This window comes from Lepus europaeus, chromosome 11, assembly GCF_033115175.1.
Source record: "Lepus europaeus isolate LE1 chromosome 11, mLepTim1.pri, whole genome shotgun sequence".
Classification (NCBI taxonomy): domain Eukaryota; kingdom Metazoa; phylum Chordata; class Mammalia; order Lagomorpha; family Leporidae; genus Lepus; species Lepus europaeus.
Window position 1 is genome coordinate 73,310,212 of NC_084837.1, and position 15,054 is coordinate 73,325,265.

General features: G+C 43.8%; 1 pseudogene; it reads left to right on the forward strand.

Moving 5' to 3' along the window:
* Nucleotides 1-7,076: 7,076 nt before the first annotated feature.
* The window catches only part of LOC133770576 (double homeobox protein A-like), an 11,027-nt pseudogene continuing 3,049 nt past the window's right edge, over nucleotides 7,077-15,054 (forward strand).

A 15,054-nucleotide genomic window follows, 5' to 3' on the forward strand; every position in this document is an offset into this window, starting at 1 on the left:
ATGGTCATCATTTTACCTCCAATAGTGCATCTCTCAGTGAAATAAAATCTATCTATCTATGTATCTATACACACACACACACACTCAAAAGTAGTTGACTTGAGGTGTAGTAAGATGCTGAAGGCTAAATAAGATTGTTTACTGTGAATGTGGCATGCGTGAACTTTTGGGTGGTATCCAGTGTGTTCATCCCAGGACCCAAGGGAGAATACAGAACCCCAGAGTCTTAATACATAGATGAGGTCAGGCCCCCAAAGAGTTTGCAGTCTAGACATGAGGCTACAGTTTTCCACAAGGAAAGGGTTTAGTGAAGGACTGACCATTTTACTTGAAGATTCAGGAACTGGAGTACATGAAGTATACTGAAGTATACATACTGGAGTACATGAAGTACCATTAGGTGTTCTTTGGAAAGGCTCTATAGTTGGTTAGTGGAGGTGACACTGTCAGCTCGTTCTCCTGTTCTGGGGAGTTACAATGCATATGAGAATCTGAGGACTCTGCAAGTCCTGCAGTGTAGGAAGCCATTGATTTTTGCTTGACACTGTATCCCCCAAATTCATTGAACTATGGAAATTAGTTCTCAGTATTTCTGCAGCTTGAGAAATGTTGAATTAGTGGGGAAAGGCAGGCCTAAGGAAATAACTTTGAAAAGCCAGAGATTACCAAAAGACATAATGGTGATTAGCTAAAGGGGCAGAAAAATGAGCCAAAAACGTAGAGAGGGACTGGCATGTGGCACACTGAATAAGATGTGGCCAGGGACACCTGCATGCCACATCAGAAGGCCTGGGTTCAAGTCGGGGCTCTGCTTCCAACTCCAGCTTCTTGCTAATGCACACCCTGGGAAGAAGAAGGTGATGGCTCCAGTACTTGGGCCCCTGCCACACACATGGGAGACCTGACTGAGTTCCAGCTCCCAGATATTCATTCTCTCTCTCTCTCTCTCTCTCTCTCTCTGCCGCTCAAATAAAATAATAATTAAAATTTAAAGAATAAAATTTGGGGGCCAGTGTTGTGGTACAGCAAGTTAAGCTGCCACTTGTGATGCTGGCATCCCATATTAGAATTCAAATCCCAGCTGCTCTGCTTCTGATCCAGCTCCCTGTTAATGCACCTGGAAAAGCAGAAGATCATCCAATTGCTTGGGCTTTTGCCACCCACATGGGAGACACAGATGGAGTTCCAGGCTCTTGGGTTAGGCCTGGTCCAAGAAAAATGGCCATTGTAGCCATTTGTCTCTCTCTCTCTCTCTCTGTCACTCTGCCTCTCAAATACATAAATTAATATTTTCTTTAAAAAGTTACTATGTACAATTTGTGGTATACATTGAATTTCTTATTTATTGTCTTTGAATTTGGAAGAATTGCTTTCTATGTATCTACCTCAACATAGAACTTCACAATTAATGATGAAACATTAAAAGGATTCCTTTTAGGAGAACAAGATGAAGAGGTAAACTTCTTCAGGGGAGTCTCAAAAGATGTGTGACCCAGGCTGGCGCCGCGGCTCAATAGGCTAATCCTCCGCCTGCAGCGCCGGCACACCGGGTTCTAGTCCCGGTCGGGGCACCGGATTCTGTCCCGGTTGCCCCTCTTCCAGGCCAGCTCTCTGCTGTGGCCCGGGAAGGCAGTGGAGGATGGCCCAAGTGCTTGGGCCCTGCACCCCATGGGAGACCAGGAGAAGCACCTGGCTCCTGCCTTCAGATCAGCACAGTGCGCCGGCCTCAGCGCGCTGGCCCGGGGGCCATTAGAGGGTGACCCAACGGCAAAGGAAGACCTTTCTCTCTGTCTCTCTCTCTCTCTCTCACTATCCACTCTGCCTGTCAAAAAAAAAAAAAAAAAAGATGTGTGATCCAGCTGGCCTTGTGGCACAGTGGGTAAAATTGTCTCTGCTAACATCACATGGGTGCTGATTCAGGTCCCAGCTGCTCCAGTTCTCATCCAGCTCCCTGCTAATGCCAGGGAAAGCAGCAGAAGATGGTCCAAGTGCTTGGGCCCCTGCAACCAAGTGGGAAAACCCGATAAAGCTCCTGGATCCTGGCTTTGGAGAGGCACAGCTCCAGCCATCACAGACATGTGGGGAGTGAACCAGTGAATGGAGGATCTCTCTCTCTCTCTGTACCTCCCTCTCTCTCTAACGCCTTTGAAATAAATAAATCTTTTTTAAAAAAGGGATAAAGGGGGCTGGTGCTGTGGCTCACTTGGCTAATCCTCTGCCTGCGGCGCCGGCACACCAGGTTCTAGTCCTGGTCAGGCCGCTGGATTCTGTCCTGGTTGCTACTCTTCCAGTCCAGCTCTCTGCTGTGGCCCAGGAGTGCAGTGGAGGATGGCCCAAGTGCTTGGGCCCTGCACCCGCATGGGAGACCAGGAGGAAGCACCTGGCTCCTGGCTTTGGATCAGCATGGCGCTGGCCGTGGCGGCCATTTGGGGGGTGAACCAATGAAAGGAAGACCTTTCTCTCTGTCTCTCTCTCTCTCACTGAATATAACTCTACCTGTCAAGTAAATTTTTTAAAAAAAGGATAAAGAAAATATACGTGACTTTTTCATTTACTTTTTGAAGCCTACATTACAGCCTCCATTTCACACTGTTCTAAGGTCCTTGCTAATGTAGCAAGGAAAAGTGAGAATGGGAAATGAAGATTGAAAAGAAATAAACTGGGGGCTGGTGCTGTGGCTCAGCAAGTTAAAGCCCTGGCCTATAGCACTGGCATCTCATATGGGTGCTGGTTCGAGTCCTGGCTGCCCCACTTCTGATCCAGCTCCCTGCTTATGGCTTGAGAAAGCAGTAGAGGATGGCACAAATGCTTGGGCTCCTGCACCTGCCTGGGAGAACCAGAGAAAGCTCCTGGCTCCTGGCTTCGGATGGGCTCAGTTCCTTCTGTTGTGACCATTTAGGGAGTGATCAGTGGATATAAGACCTCTCTCTCTCCCTGTATCTACCTCTCTTTGTAACTCTTTCAAATAAATAAAATAAATCAGAAATAAATTGTTGCTTCCAATTAGTAAATAACAAATAATTTTAAAATGTCAATACAAATCGGCCTGTAGAGTCTGTGCTATGGTAGTTAATACCCCACTATGGGTTTTCAAGAAATATAACAAGCTGGCTCGAAAACTCATATGAAAGAGCAAAGGCTCACAGACAGCTGAGAGGAACAAGGAAAGGGAAACTGCCATACCAACCACCAATGGTTGCTATGAAGCTGTAACAGTTGAGACAGGGTGACCCTGCTGCTGAGGGACCAATGGGTAAGAATAGTGCAGCCATGAAACAGCATCACAAAAGTATAAAAACTTCATCTAGGACCAGACATCACTGTAGGTCCCTAGGAAATGGTCTACAAAATACACAGTATCAGGACAATCAGTTACCCACATGTCTACCTCCGCCTGACCTCACACACAATTTAATTTTGGACAGGCTTAATTATGAAAGGCAAAACCTTAAAACTTTTAGAATATATGCAGAAAATTGTCTTTATGACCTCAGAGTAAGAAACAATTTAAATGATAAAGAAAAAAGAATTACTCAGAAAAGATTGTAAAGCATGATAACATTAAAAGCAAGAACATCTCCCAACAAAAAGATACCTGAATGACAGTTTAGAAACTAAGACAAGATACGGTTATCCCAAAGAACCAAAAATATATATATATATTTTAAATTTTTGACAGGCAGAGTGGACAGTGAGAGACAGAGATAGAGAGAAAGGTCTTCCTTTTTGCCGTTGGTTCACCCTCCAATGGCCGCCGCGGTAGCGCGCTGCGGCCGGCGCACCGCGCTGTTCCGATGGCAGGAGCCAGGTGCTTATTCTGGTCTCCCATGGGGTGCAGGGCCCAAGCACTTGGGCCATCCTCCACTGCACTCCCTGGCCACAGCAGAGAGCTGGCCTGGAAGAGGGGCAACCGGGACAGGATCGGTGCCCCGACCGGGACTAGAACCCGGTGTGCCGGCGCCGCAAGGCGGAGGATTAGCCTAGTGAGCCGCGGCGCCGGCCAGAACCAAAAATATTTTAAATAAAACATTCTCAGTGGAGCCAGTGTAGTGGGCAGCGGGAGATAAGCCACCGCCTGGGACATCAACATCTCATATGAACACCAGTTTGAGTCCCGGCAGCTCTGCTTTCACTCCAGTTCCCTGCTAATGCACCTGGAGATGGCCCATGTACTTGGACCCATCACCCACTTGGGAGACCCAGGTGGAGCTCTGGGCCCCTGGCCTTGGCCTGGAGCAGCCCTGGCACTTGCAGCCATTTGGGAGAGAACCAGTAGACGCAAGATCTTTCTCTCTCTTTCCTGCAAATAAATAGAATAAAAGCTTAAATAAAATAAAATGTTTTTACAATTCTCCAAACTCCAACTAACTTCTACATGAAGATCAGGAGCCAGATTCTGAAATTAGGTGCATAAAAATCTCATACAATGTACACACACACGGGGCCAGTGATATGGCACAGCAGGTTAAGGCATCCCATATGGGTGCTGGTTTGAGTCCCAGCTGTTCCATTTCTGCTACTGTGTCTGGAAAAGCAGCAGAGGATGGCTCAAGTCCTTGGGTCCATGCCACCCACATGGAAGACCCGGATGAAGCTCCCAGCTTTGGCCTCGTACAGCCCCAACTGATGCAACCATTTGGGGAGTGAACCAGCAGATGGAAGAGCTTTCTCTCAGTATATGTCTCTCCCTCTCTCTAACTCTGCCTTTCAAATAAAATAAATAAATACTTAAAAATACACACACATATACAAATAACATTTATACAGTATTTTATATACAATAGCCAAAAGTATGCCAACTGGTACACCATGAATATTGTATATAAGTCTCTGTTCCAGTCCCTGCTTTCAGTTCCTTGGATGGACACCTAGAGTAGAATTGCTAAGTCATATGGTAATTCTATGTATAGGGTCTGAGCAACAATCAAACTATTTTCCACAGTGGCTCTGCCATTTTATATTGCCACTGACAACATAGGAGGGTTCTTATTTCTCCATAGCATTACCAACATTTGCAATTTTCTTTTCTATTTTTAAAGATTTGGTTCATTTATTTGAAAGGCAGAGCGTCAGACTGAGAGCAGACAGGCAAAGAAATATTTCATCTGCTGGTTCACTCTCCAAATGGCCAAAAGGGCCAGTGCTGGGCCAGGCCAAAGCCGGGAGCCAGGGATTCCCACATGGGTGATAGGGCCCCAAGTGCTTGGACCATCTACCACTGCTTTCTCATTTGCATTAGCAGGGAGCTAGATCGGAAGAGGAGCACTTCACACCTACTACAACAACGATAAAATGTTTAAAAAAGGAAAATTTCAGGGGCTGGTGCTGTGGTATAGAGGGTTAAGCTGCCATCTGCAATGCTGGCATCTCATATTGGAGTGTCATGTGTCCCAGAACTATCTGTTGAAGAAACTATTCTTTCCCAGTTGCATGGACTTTGTGCTGTCATCAAAAAACAATTTGCTATAGATGTATGGGTTTATTTCTAAACTCTCCATTCTATTCCATTGGTCTCTACAACTATTCTCATGTCAGTACTAGAATGTTTCCATTACTGTAGCTTCATAGTAAGTTTTATAACTTTCAGTGTACAAACCTCCCATCTCTTTGGTTAAATGCCAGGCATTGCATTATTTTAGATGCCACTGTAAATGGAATTGCTTTGTTAATTTCCTTTTCTGATGGCTCATTGCTGATATATAGAAACAAACTGATGTGTGTGTGTGTGTGTGTTAATCTGTTACTCTGAAACTTTGATTAATTCTTTTATTAGTTCTAATAGCTTTCTTGTGTATTCTTTGGAATTTTCTACATATAGAATCATGGGATCTGTAACTAGAGCTAGTTTGATTTATTCCTTTCCAATTCAGCTCTATTTATTTACTTGTCTTGTAAAACTGATCCTGCTAGAACGTCGAGTACAATGCTCAATAGCAGTGCTCATGAGTGAAGGTGTCTGTGTATCTTAACAGGACAGTGTTCTATCTCCCCCACTGTGCATGATGTTAGCCATGGATTTTTCACAAGTGCTTTTTATCATGTTGAGAAAATTTCCTTCTCTTGCTGCTTTTCTGGGAGTTTTTAATAAATGGGAGGGAGCTGTATGTTGTCAAATGCATTTCCTGTACCAATGGGGAAGACAACGCAACTTTCCCCTTTGTTCTATCAACATGAGGGACTACAGTTATTGACTCGCTTATGTTGAACCTCCTGCATTTCTGGGACAAATCCCACTTGGTCATGGTGTATGACCCTTTTAATATGGTGCTATATTCAGTTGGTTCCTATTTTGTCCAGGATTTTTAAGCCTGTACTCATGATCTGTAATTTTCTTGTAATGTCTTTGACTTTGTTATTGGGATAATATTGGTTTCGTAGAATGAATTAGAAATCTTTCTCTCCTGTTCTATTCTTTTGGAAGAGCTGAGAAGGATTAGTGCTAATTCTTCTTTAAATGCTTTGTAAAAGTAAGTGAAGCCATCTGGTCCTGGACTTTTTTCCTTTGCTGGGAGGTTTTTGATTATTGACTCAATCTTTTGTTGTATGCTACAAGTAATAGATTTCTCTATTTCCTCCTGAGACAGTTTAGGTCATTTGCGTATTTCTAAGAATTTGTCCATTTCATCTAGGTTATCTAATTTGTTGTCATACAGTTGTTCATAACATTCTCCTATAATCCTTTTTATTCTATATGTCAATAGTAATGTCCCTGGCCGGCACCGTGGCTCACTTGGCTAATCCTCCGCCTGTGGCGCTGGCACACCGGGTTCTAGTCCTGGTTGCTCCTCTTCCAGTCCAGCTCTCTACTGTGGCCCAGGAGTACAGTGGAGGATGGCCCAAGTGCTTGGGTCCCTGCACCCGTGTGGGAGACTGGGAGGAGGCACCCGGCTCCTGGCTTCGGATCGGTGCAGCGCCGGCCGTGGTGGCCTTTAGGGGAGTGAACCAACAGAGGGAAGACCTTTCTCTCTGTCTGTCTCTCTCTCTCTCTCACTAACTCTGCCTGTCAAAAAAATAAAAATAAAAAGATAAACTATTTTAGCTAGACAGACACTTAGACACTGCGATCATCTTCCAACATGGCCGAAGACAACTCTTCAGATGTTCTTTCCACAGAGAAGCTATCAAAAAATTATAGGCACAGCCACACAAGATTCACAGAAGAGCAACTGAAAATCCTCATCAATGCCTTCGACCAAAAACCATACCCTGGCTATGCTACCAAACAAAAACTTGCTTCTGAAATCAACACTGAAGAGTCAAGAATCCAGGTTTGGTTTCAGAATCGAAGAGCATGACATCGATTCCAGAAAACACCAGAGCTTAAGGAAGCTTTAGAATCAAGCTGAGGCCACGGAGAAGACTGTCCTCAAGAAGAGATTCAAAACCCATCCCCTCTAGATCTTTCTACTGTACAAAGAGAATCCAGACGGTGTCGTACCAACTACAGCTCCTCTCAACTGCACACCCTCATCAAGGCATTTATGAGCAACCCTTACCCAGGAATTGATTCCAGAGAACAACTTGCCAAAGAAATTGGGGTTCCTGAGTCAAGAATCCAAATTTGGTTTCAAAACCAGAGAAATAGATTCAATATCCAGAGAAAAAGGAAATCTAATGAGCTCTTAGAACAAGACCCAGGGGGCCGGCGCCGCGGCTCACTAGGCTAATCCTCCGCCTTGCGGCGCCGGCACACCGGGTTCGAGTCCCGGTCGGGGCACCGATCCTGTCCCGGTTGCCACTCTTCCAGGCCAGCTCTCTGCTGTGGCCAGGGAGTGCAGTGGAGGATGGCCCAAGTGCTTGGGCCCTGCACCCCATGGGAGACCAGGAGAAGCACCTGGCTCCTACCATCGGAACAGCGCGGTGCGCCGGCCGCAGCACGCTACCGCGGCGGCCATTGGAGGGTGAACCAACGGCAAAAGGAAGACCTTTCTCTCTGTCTCTGTCTCTCTCACTGTCCACTCTGCCTGTCAAAAATTAAAAAAAAAAAAAAAAAAAAAAAAAAGAACAAGACCCAGGGGAAGAACACTGAGACTGCTTCAAGTCTTTCAAGAAATCTACCTGTTCACCGAGAGTTCAAGATAAACCTTCAAGAAACAGTAAACAGGACTTCAGGAGGCAAATACAAGAGAAACTATACAGTCTGACTGACCCATCCTGGTTTCAAAATTCACCAGACATCAAGACAATGCAAATGAATCCAATAGGAGCTAGTGTTGTGATGCCGGAGTAAAGCCACACTGCTATGCCAGCATTCCATAAGCCCACCAGTTCAAGTCCCAGCCTCTCCTCTTCAGATCCAGTTCCCTGCTAACGTTCCTGAGAAAGCAGCAGAGGATGGCCCAAGGGCTTGGGCCCTTGCTTTCCATATGCAAGACCTGGATACAGTTGCAGGCTCCTGGCTTCAGCCTGGCCCAGTTCTGGCCATTGCAGCCATTTGGGGAGTAAAAAAGCAGATGTAGGATCTCTTTTTTTTCTCTGTGTCTCTACCTCTCTAACTCTAATAAATAAATCTTCTTAAAAATGAAAAAAAAAAGATAAACTATTTAAAAAAAATAGTAATGTCCCCACTTTAATCCTAATTTAGTTATTTTCACCTTCCCTCTCTTTTCATTAGTTTAGCTAAAGGCTATCAGTTTTTGTTAATTTTCAGAGAACTAGCTTGTGGTTTTACTGATTCTCACTATTGTTTTTCTATTCTTTATTTCATTTATTTTCACTTTAACCTCTACAATTTCATTCTTCTGTTAATTTTGGGTTTAGTTTATTTTTTTTTACTAGTTCATTGTGATATAAAAGCAGTTTACTGATTTGAGTTCTTTATTCTTTTTTAGTTATTTATTTGAAAGGCACAGACAGAGAGAGACAGGGAGAGATCTATCTCCTAGTTCACTCCCTAAAAGCCCACAACAGCTGAGGTTGGGCCAGATCAAAGCCAGGAGTCTGGAACACAATCTAGGTCACCCATGTGGGAAGCAGGAACCCAAATACTTGACCTGGTGTCTCCCAGGGTGCATAGTAGCAGGAAGATGGATCAGAAGAGGAGTCAGGACTCAAATCCAGTCATTCCAGTATGGGATGTGGTTACCTTTTCTTTTTTTCTTCAAGGTTTTATTTATGTATAAATAAATAGGCTTTATTTATTGAGAGGAAGAGTTACAGAGAGAGAGAGGCAGAGACAGAGAGGAAGGTCTTCCATCTGCTGGTTCACTACTCAAATGACCTCAATGGCCAGAGCTGGGCTGATCTGAAGTCAGAAGCCAGGACCCAGGAGCTTCTTCCATGTCTCCTACATGGGTACAGGGGCCCAAGAACCTGGGCCATCTTGCACTGCTTTCCCAGGCCATAAGGACAGAGCTGGATTGGAAGAGGAGCAGCTGGGACATGAACTGGTACCCATATAGGATGCTAGTGCCACAGGCAGAGACTCAGCCTACTATCCACAGTGTAGGCCCCCAGGGATGAGGATATTTTTAACTATCACACCAAATATCTGCCCCTTTTCTTCATCTTTTAACATAGGTTAAAAAATCAATTTAACATAGATTAAGTCATAAATTTCCTCTGAGACTTTATGCCTTCACCTCATTGCATACATTTTGATATATTGTGTTCATAATTGCACATTATAGAGCAGAGAAAATGAATGTGCTCTAGCTACTTACATTTGTATAGGTGAGTCACAGAAATGAAGTTGAGTAAAACTGCAATTTCATGATGATAAAATACACACGTCTTTTTTTATTAATAGACTTTGTTTTCTAGAACAGTTTAGGTTTACAGAAGTATTGCACAGAAAGTAGTTTCCCTATACATTCTATCTTTTACTTTTCCTCCAGTTTCTCTTATATTTTTAAAATGTTTGCTTTTAACATTTACAGATTTTTTAATTAATGAAGTTATTTTATTTCAGAGGCCGAGAGAGACAGAAAGAGAGCTCTCATCTGCTGATTCACTCCTCAAATGTCCACATGGCTGGGAAGAGGCCAGGCCAAAGCTGGACTCCAGGAACTCAATCCAGGTCTCCCACACGCATGGCAGGGACACTACCACCTGGGCCGTCACCTGCTGCCTCCTAGGGTACACATTAGCATGAAGCTAGAATTGGGACTAGAGCTGGAACTCAAACCCAAGTACTCTAAGATATGGGTGGTCTTAACTTCTAGTCTAAATTGCCTGCCCTTTCTTATTAATATCTTTTGTCCGTGTGGTTCATTCGTTAAAATTCATGAACCAATAATATTATTTAACTAAAGTGCATAGTTTACATTAGGGCTCACTCATATGTCTTACAGTTTCATAGATTTTGCTAAATGTGTATTGATATGTATGCACCATTACAGTGTCATATAGAATAGTTTCACTGCCCTAAAAACCTTTCGCACTCTTTCTACCTCCCCCTCCTTATGTCCTTCCCTGAACACCTGGCAATCACTGACACTCTCACTGCATCCATAATTTTGCCCTTCCCAGAATATCAAACAGTTGGAATCATATAATACGTAGACTTTAGACCGGCTTCATACACTTAACAATATGCATTCAAGTTTCTTCCATGTCTGTCTGTGGATTAACAGCTCCTTTATTCCTTTTTGTGTATAGAGACAAGGTTTTGGATGTTCAAGGGCATGGCACCGTCATAGGCTTGACTCTGGGCTGGACTTCATGGCGGATGGCATCACAGTGGCAGGAGCTCATTCAATATGTAGAGACCGCAAAGAAGACAGGAAGCCAGAGTGAGGGGAGGAAAGTCTTGCTCCCCCAGGAAATCTAGCCAAGGTCCCACAAAACTACATCAACTCCTTCCAAGGCCAGTGCTCTCAATGACCCAACCACTTTCCCACCTCTTAAAGGTCCATACTTTCTCTCAACACCGCCACACTAGAAACCAACCTTCAAACACATGAGGACACACTCAAGCCATACCCAAATCACAGCAATCCATCTCTGACCCCCAAATGTCATGTCCATCTCACAGTGAAAAAGACATTCATTCTATTCTCAAATACTCCCAACATCTTAACCTCTTCCAACATCACTCATATGTACAAGTCCAAAGTCTCACCAGAGACTTAAGAGAAACTCTATGCACCTATAAAAATCAAAAACCAAGTTACATACTTCTAAGATACAATGGTGTGACAGGTATAGGGAAAACACGTTTAAATGCATACTCAAAACAGGGGATCTCAGGTCCCCAGAAAGATCAGAACCGTACAGGGACAATAAATCTTGAATCTCCAAGTATGGTATCCTATACAGGCATCCTGTGCCTGCATGGGCTCCCAAGGCCTTGGGCAGGCCTGCCCTGATGAGTTTGCCGGTCCCAGTCCATAAAGCTGCTCACTCAGGTGGCATGCTCACTGTTCTACCTTTCTGAGGCCCCCACGGCAGATCCACTCCCACAGCTCCGCTTGGCATCACCTCCCTGGGGGCTGTCTGTGGTAGCTCTGCCTCTGAAGCAAACTTTGCCTACCTTCTCAGGCTTTCCTTTGAAATCTCAGGGGAACTTTCCAAGACCCCATAACTCTGGCATTCTTCACACCAGCAAAATCAGCATCATGTGGACACCGTCGAGGTCTGCCAACAATACAAGTCATGCCTGGGCCCTCTGTTACTGTGCCTGGAGCAGGGAGAGGAACACCTAGGTGGCCCTGGGACCCTCCCCTGAAACAACTCTGCCCTCTGGGACGTGATGGGTGGGGTGCTCAGGAAGATTTCTGAGATGTCCTCCACATCTTCCCTGATGCTTTTGCTATTAGCACTCGGCTCCCCCTCATCCACACTAATCTCTTTAGCAAGCTGCCACCAGGCTGCAACCTCATTTTATTCTTCTATACACTTTTTTTGCTTTTTCCCTGGCAAGGCTGAGAATTTTCCAAATCTTTCTGCTGTTTCCTTTTGCTCCTGAATTGAGCAGAAAGCATCCAAAAGTACTCACATAACTCCTTCCATATTTTGTTTAAAAATTTATTTTGCCAGACACCCTGGGTCATCACTTTCAACTTCAGCCTTGCACAAAGCTACAGGGTGTGGACACAGTTCAGCCGTGTTCTATGCTCAATGGTGTAGCCTGAGGCCTTTGCTTCGATTTTTTTTTAAAAGATTTATTTACTATTTGAAATTTGGAGTTACACAGAGAGACAAGGAGAGGTAGAGGTAGAGGTAGAGGTAGAGGTAGAGGTAGAGAGAGAGAGAGAGAGAGAGAGAGAGAGAGTCTTCCATCCGCTGGTTCACTCCCTAACTGGCTGCAATGGCTGGAGCTGAGCTGATCTGAAGCCAGGAGCCAGGAGCTTCTTCTGGGTCCCCACGTGGGTGCAGAAGCTCAAGCACTTGGGTCATTTCTACTGCTTTCCCAGGCCATAGCAGAGAGCTGGATCAGAAGCAGAGCTGGATCGGAAGTGGAGCAGGAATCAAACCAGCACCCATATGGGATGCTGGCACTGTAAGCAGTGGCTTTACCTGCTACACCACAGCACCAGCCCCATGCTTCAATTTCCAACTGGATCTTCATCTCCATCTGAGACTAGTTCCCTAGACTGCTTGTCTTCTGAGGCGCCATCAGAATCACCCACAATGCTCTAGCTATGATTTGGATATTAGTTTGGGTATGCCCCAAAGACACACATGTTAAAAGCTTGGTCCCCAAAGTTCTGTGTTAATGGATTAGGGTGCAGATCTAATCCAGTTTATAAGAACTACTGGTTTGTAATTTTCCTTTCTTGTAATGTCTATGTCTGGTTTTTGTATTAAGGTAATGTTGTTCTCAGAAAGTAAGCTAAAAAGTGTTTCCCATGCTTGTATTTTCTGGAAGAGATTACAGAGAATTTTTATGACTTCTTCCTTAAATATTTGGTAGAATTTACCAGTGAAACCATCTGGACCATGATCGATCTAACAAAATTAGAGAAGCAATAAATGAAATAGATATTAGAAAACTAATAGAGAAAACAAACAAAGCAAAAAGTTGGTTCTTTGAAAAAACCAACAATATTGACAAATTTTTAACAGGACAGACCACAAAAAAAAAAAAAATAAAGAGAGAGAGAAGGTGGGACTGGCACTATGGGGTAGTGGGTAAAGCCATCTCCTGAGTGCAGGCATTCCATATGGGCACCGGCTCTCAAATAAATAAATCCTTAAAAAAAAAATAAAAGAAAAAAAGAAATACATAAATGAATGAAACTGACTCAAGAAGAAAAATATAAACCGAACCAACATGAAAACAGAAAAGAGATTGAATAACTCATTCCAAAAGTTTCAACTAAAAAAGCCCAGGACCACAGGGCTTCACTGGTGGATCAACCAAATAGTTAAAGAATCAATACCAGGGCTGGTGCTATGGAGTAGGAGGGTAGGCCTCTGCCTGCAGTGCCAGCATCCCATGTGGGCACTGGTTTGTGTACCAGCTGCTCCTCCTCCAATCCATCTGCCTGCCTGTGGCCTGAGGAAGCAGTGGAAGATGACCCAAGTACCTGGGCCCCTGAACCCGCGTGGGAGACTTGGAGGAGGCTCCTGGCTCCTGACTTTGGCTCAGCTGAGCTCTGGTCATTGCAGCCTTTGGAGAGTGAACCAATGGATGGAAGACCTTTATCTCTGTCTTCCCCTCTCCTTGTCTATAACTCTGCCTCTCAAATAAATAAAATCTTAAAAAAGAAGACTATCAATCTTTCACAAATGCTTCCAAAGAACAAAAGATATGGTAACTTCTCCTAATGAAATAGACCATTCTTATTTATATGAATATATATATTTCCTAACAACTGAACCAGATAAAGAGAAAACAATTACAGACCAGTGTATCTTATGAAAGTGAACACAAAAATTCTAAGCAAAATACTAGCAAACCAAATCCAGAAATATATAAAAAGGGATTATATACCATGATTAGTTAGGATTTATCCTAGGAATGAATAATTAATTTGATAGCTGAAAATCAATGTAATATGTCATATTAAAGGAAAAAACTACCCATGGAATGTGATATAATACTGCGGATCACATGTCTGATATGGAACTTGTATCTAGAACATGTAAGAATTTTATTTACCAGAAATTAATTAAAAGATGACCCAATTAAAAACTTGGTAAAGGATTTGAATGGACAGTTCTCCAAAGAGGATATCAAAATGGTTCATAAACTTATGAAAAAATACTTGGGCTGGCGCTGGGGCTGGCGCTGTGGCATAGCAGGTAAAGCCATTGTGAGTAAAGCTACTGCCTACTGTGCAGGCATCACAAATGGGCACCAGTTTGAGTGCCAGCTGCTCCATTTATCATCTAAATCACTGCTAACATCCTGGAAAAGCAGAGGAAGAGGGCCTGAGTGCTTGGGTTCCTGAACCCACATGGGAGCCGAGGGGGAATCTCCTGGTTCCTGGCTTCGGATCAGCCCAACTCCGGCCATTGTGGCCATTTGGGGAGTAAACCAGAGGATGGAAAATCTCTGTCTGTGTCTCTCTCTTTCTGTTTGCAACTCTACCTTTAAAATAAATAAACAAAGCTTTTTAAAAAATGCTCAACATTATTAATCATTAGGGAAATGCAGAGTACACCCACAAGAATGGATGCAATTTTTAAAAAGATAAGCATTAACAAGGTTGATAAGTATATGGAGAAACTGCAGCTCTTACCCATTGCTAAGCAGAATGCAAAATGATGCAGGGGCTTTTGGAAAACAAGTTCCCCAAAAGTTAAACATAATGATCGCATTATTCAGTGATTCCACTTCTAGACTCGCACCCAAGAGAAATGAAAACATTATGTGTACAGAAAAACTTATACACAAATGTGTATAATACCCGACATTTAGAACTATCCACATGTCCATCAACTGATGAATAAATAAAACGTGGCACATCTGTCACCAGATGCTCTCAGGCCATAGAAAAGGGATGAAGCACTGACACACCTTTCAATACGGATGGAGTCGGTCTACGTGGCGGCGTTCAAGTGAGATGCACAGAGCAAGGAAATCCATGGACGAATCACGGGCTTAGTGAGTGCTAGGGTCTGGGAGGGAGTGCACCAGAGTGGGAAGTGATGGCCAATGCGTGT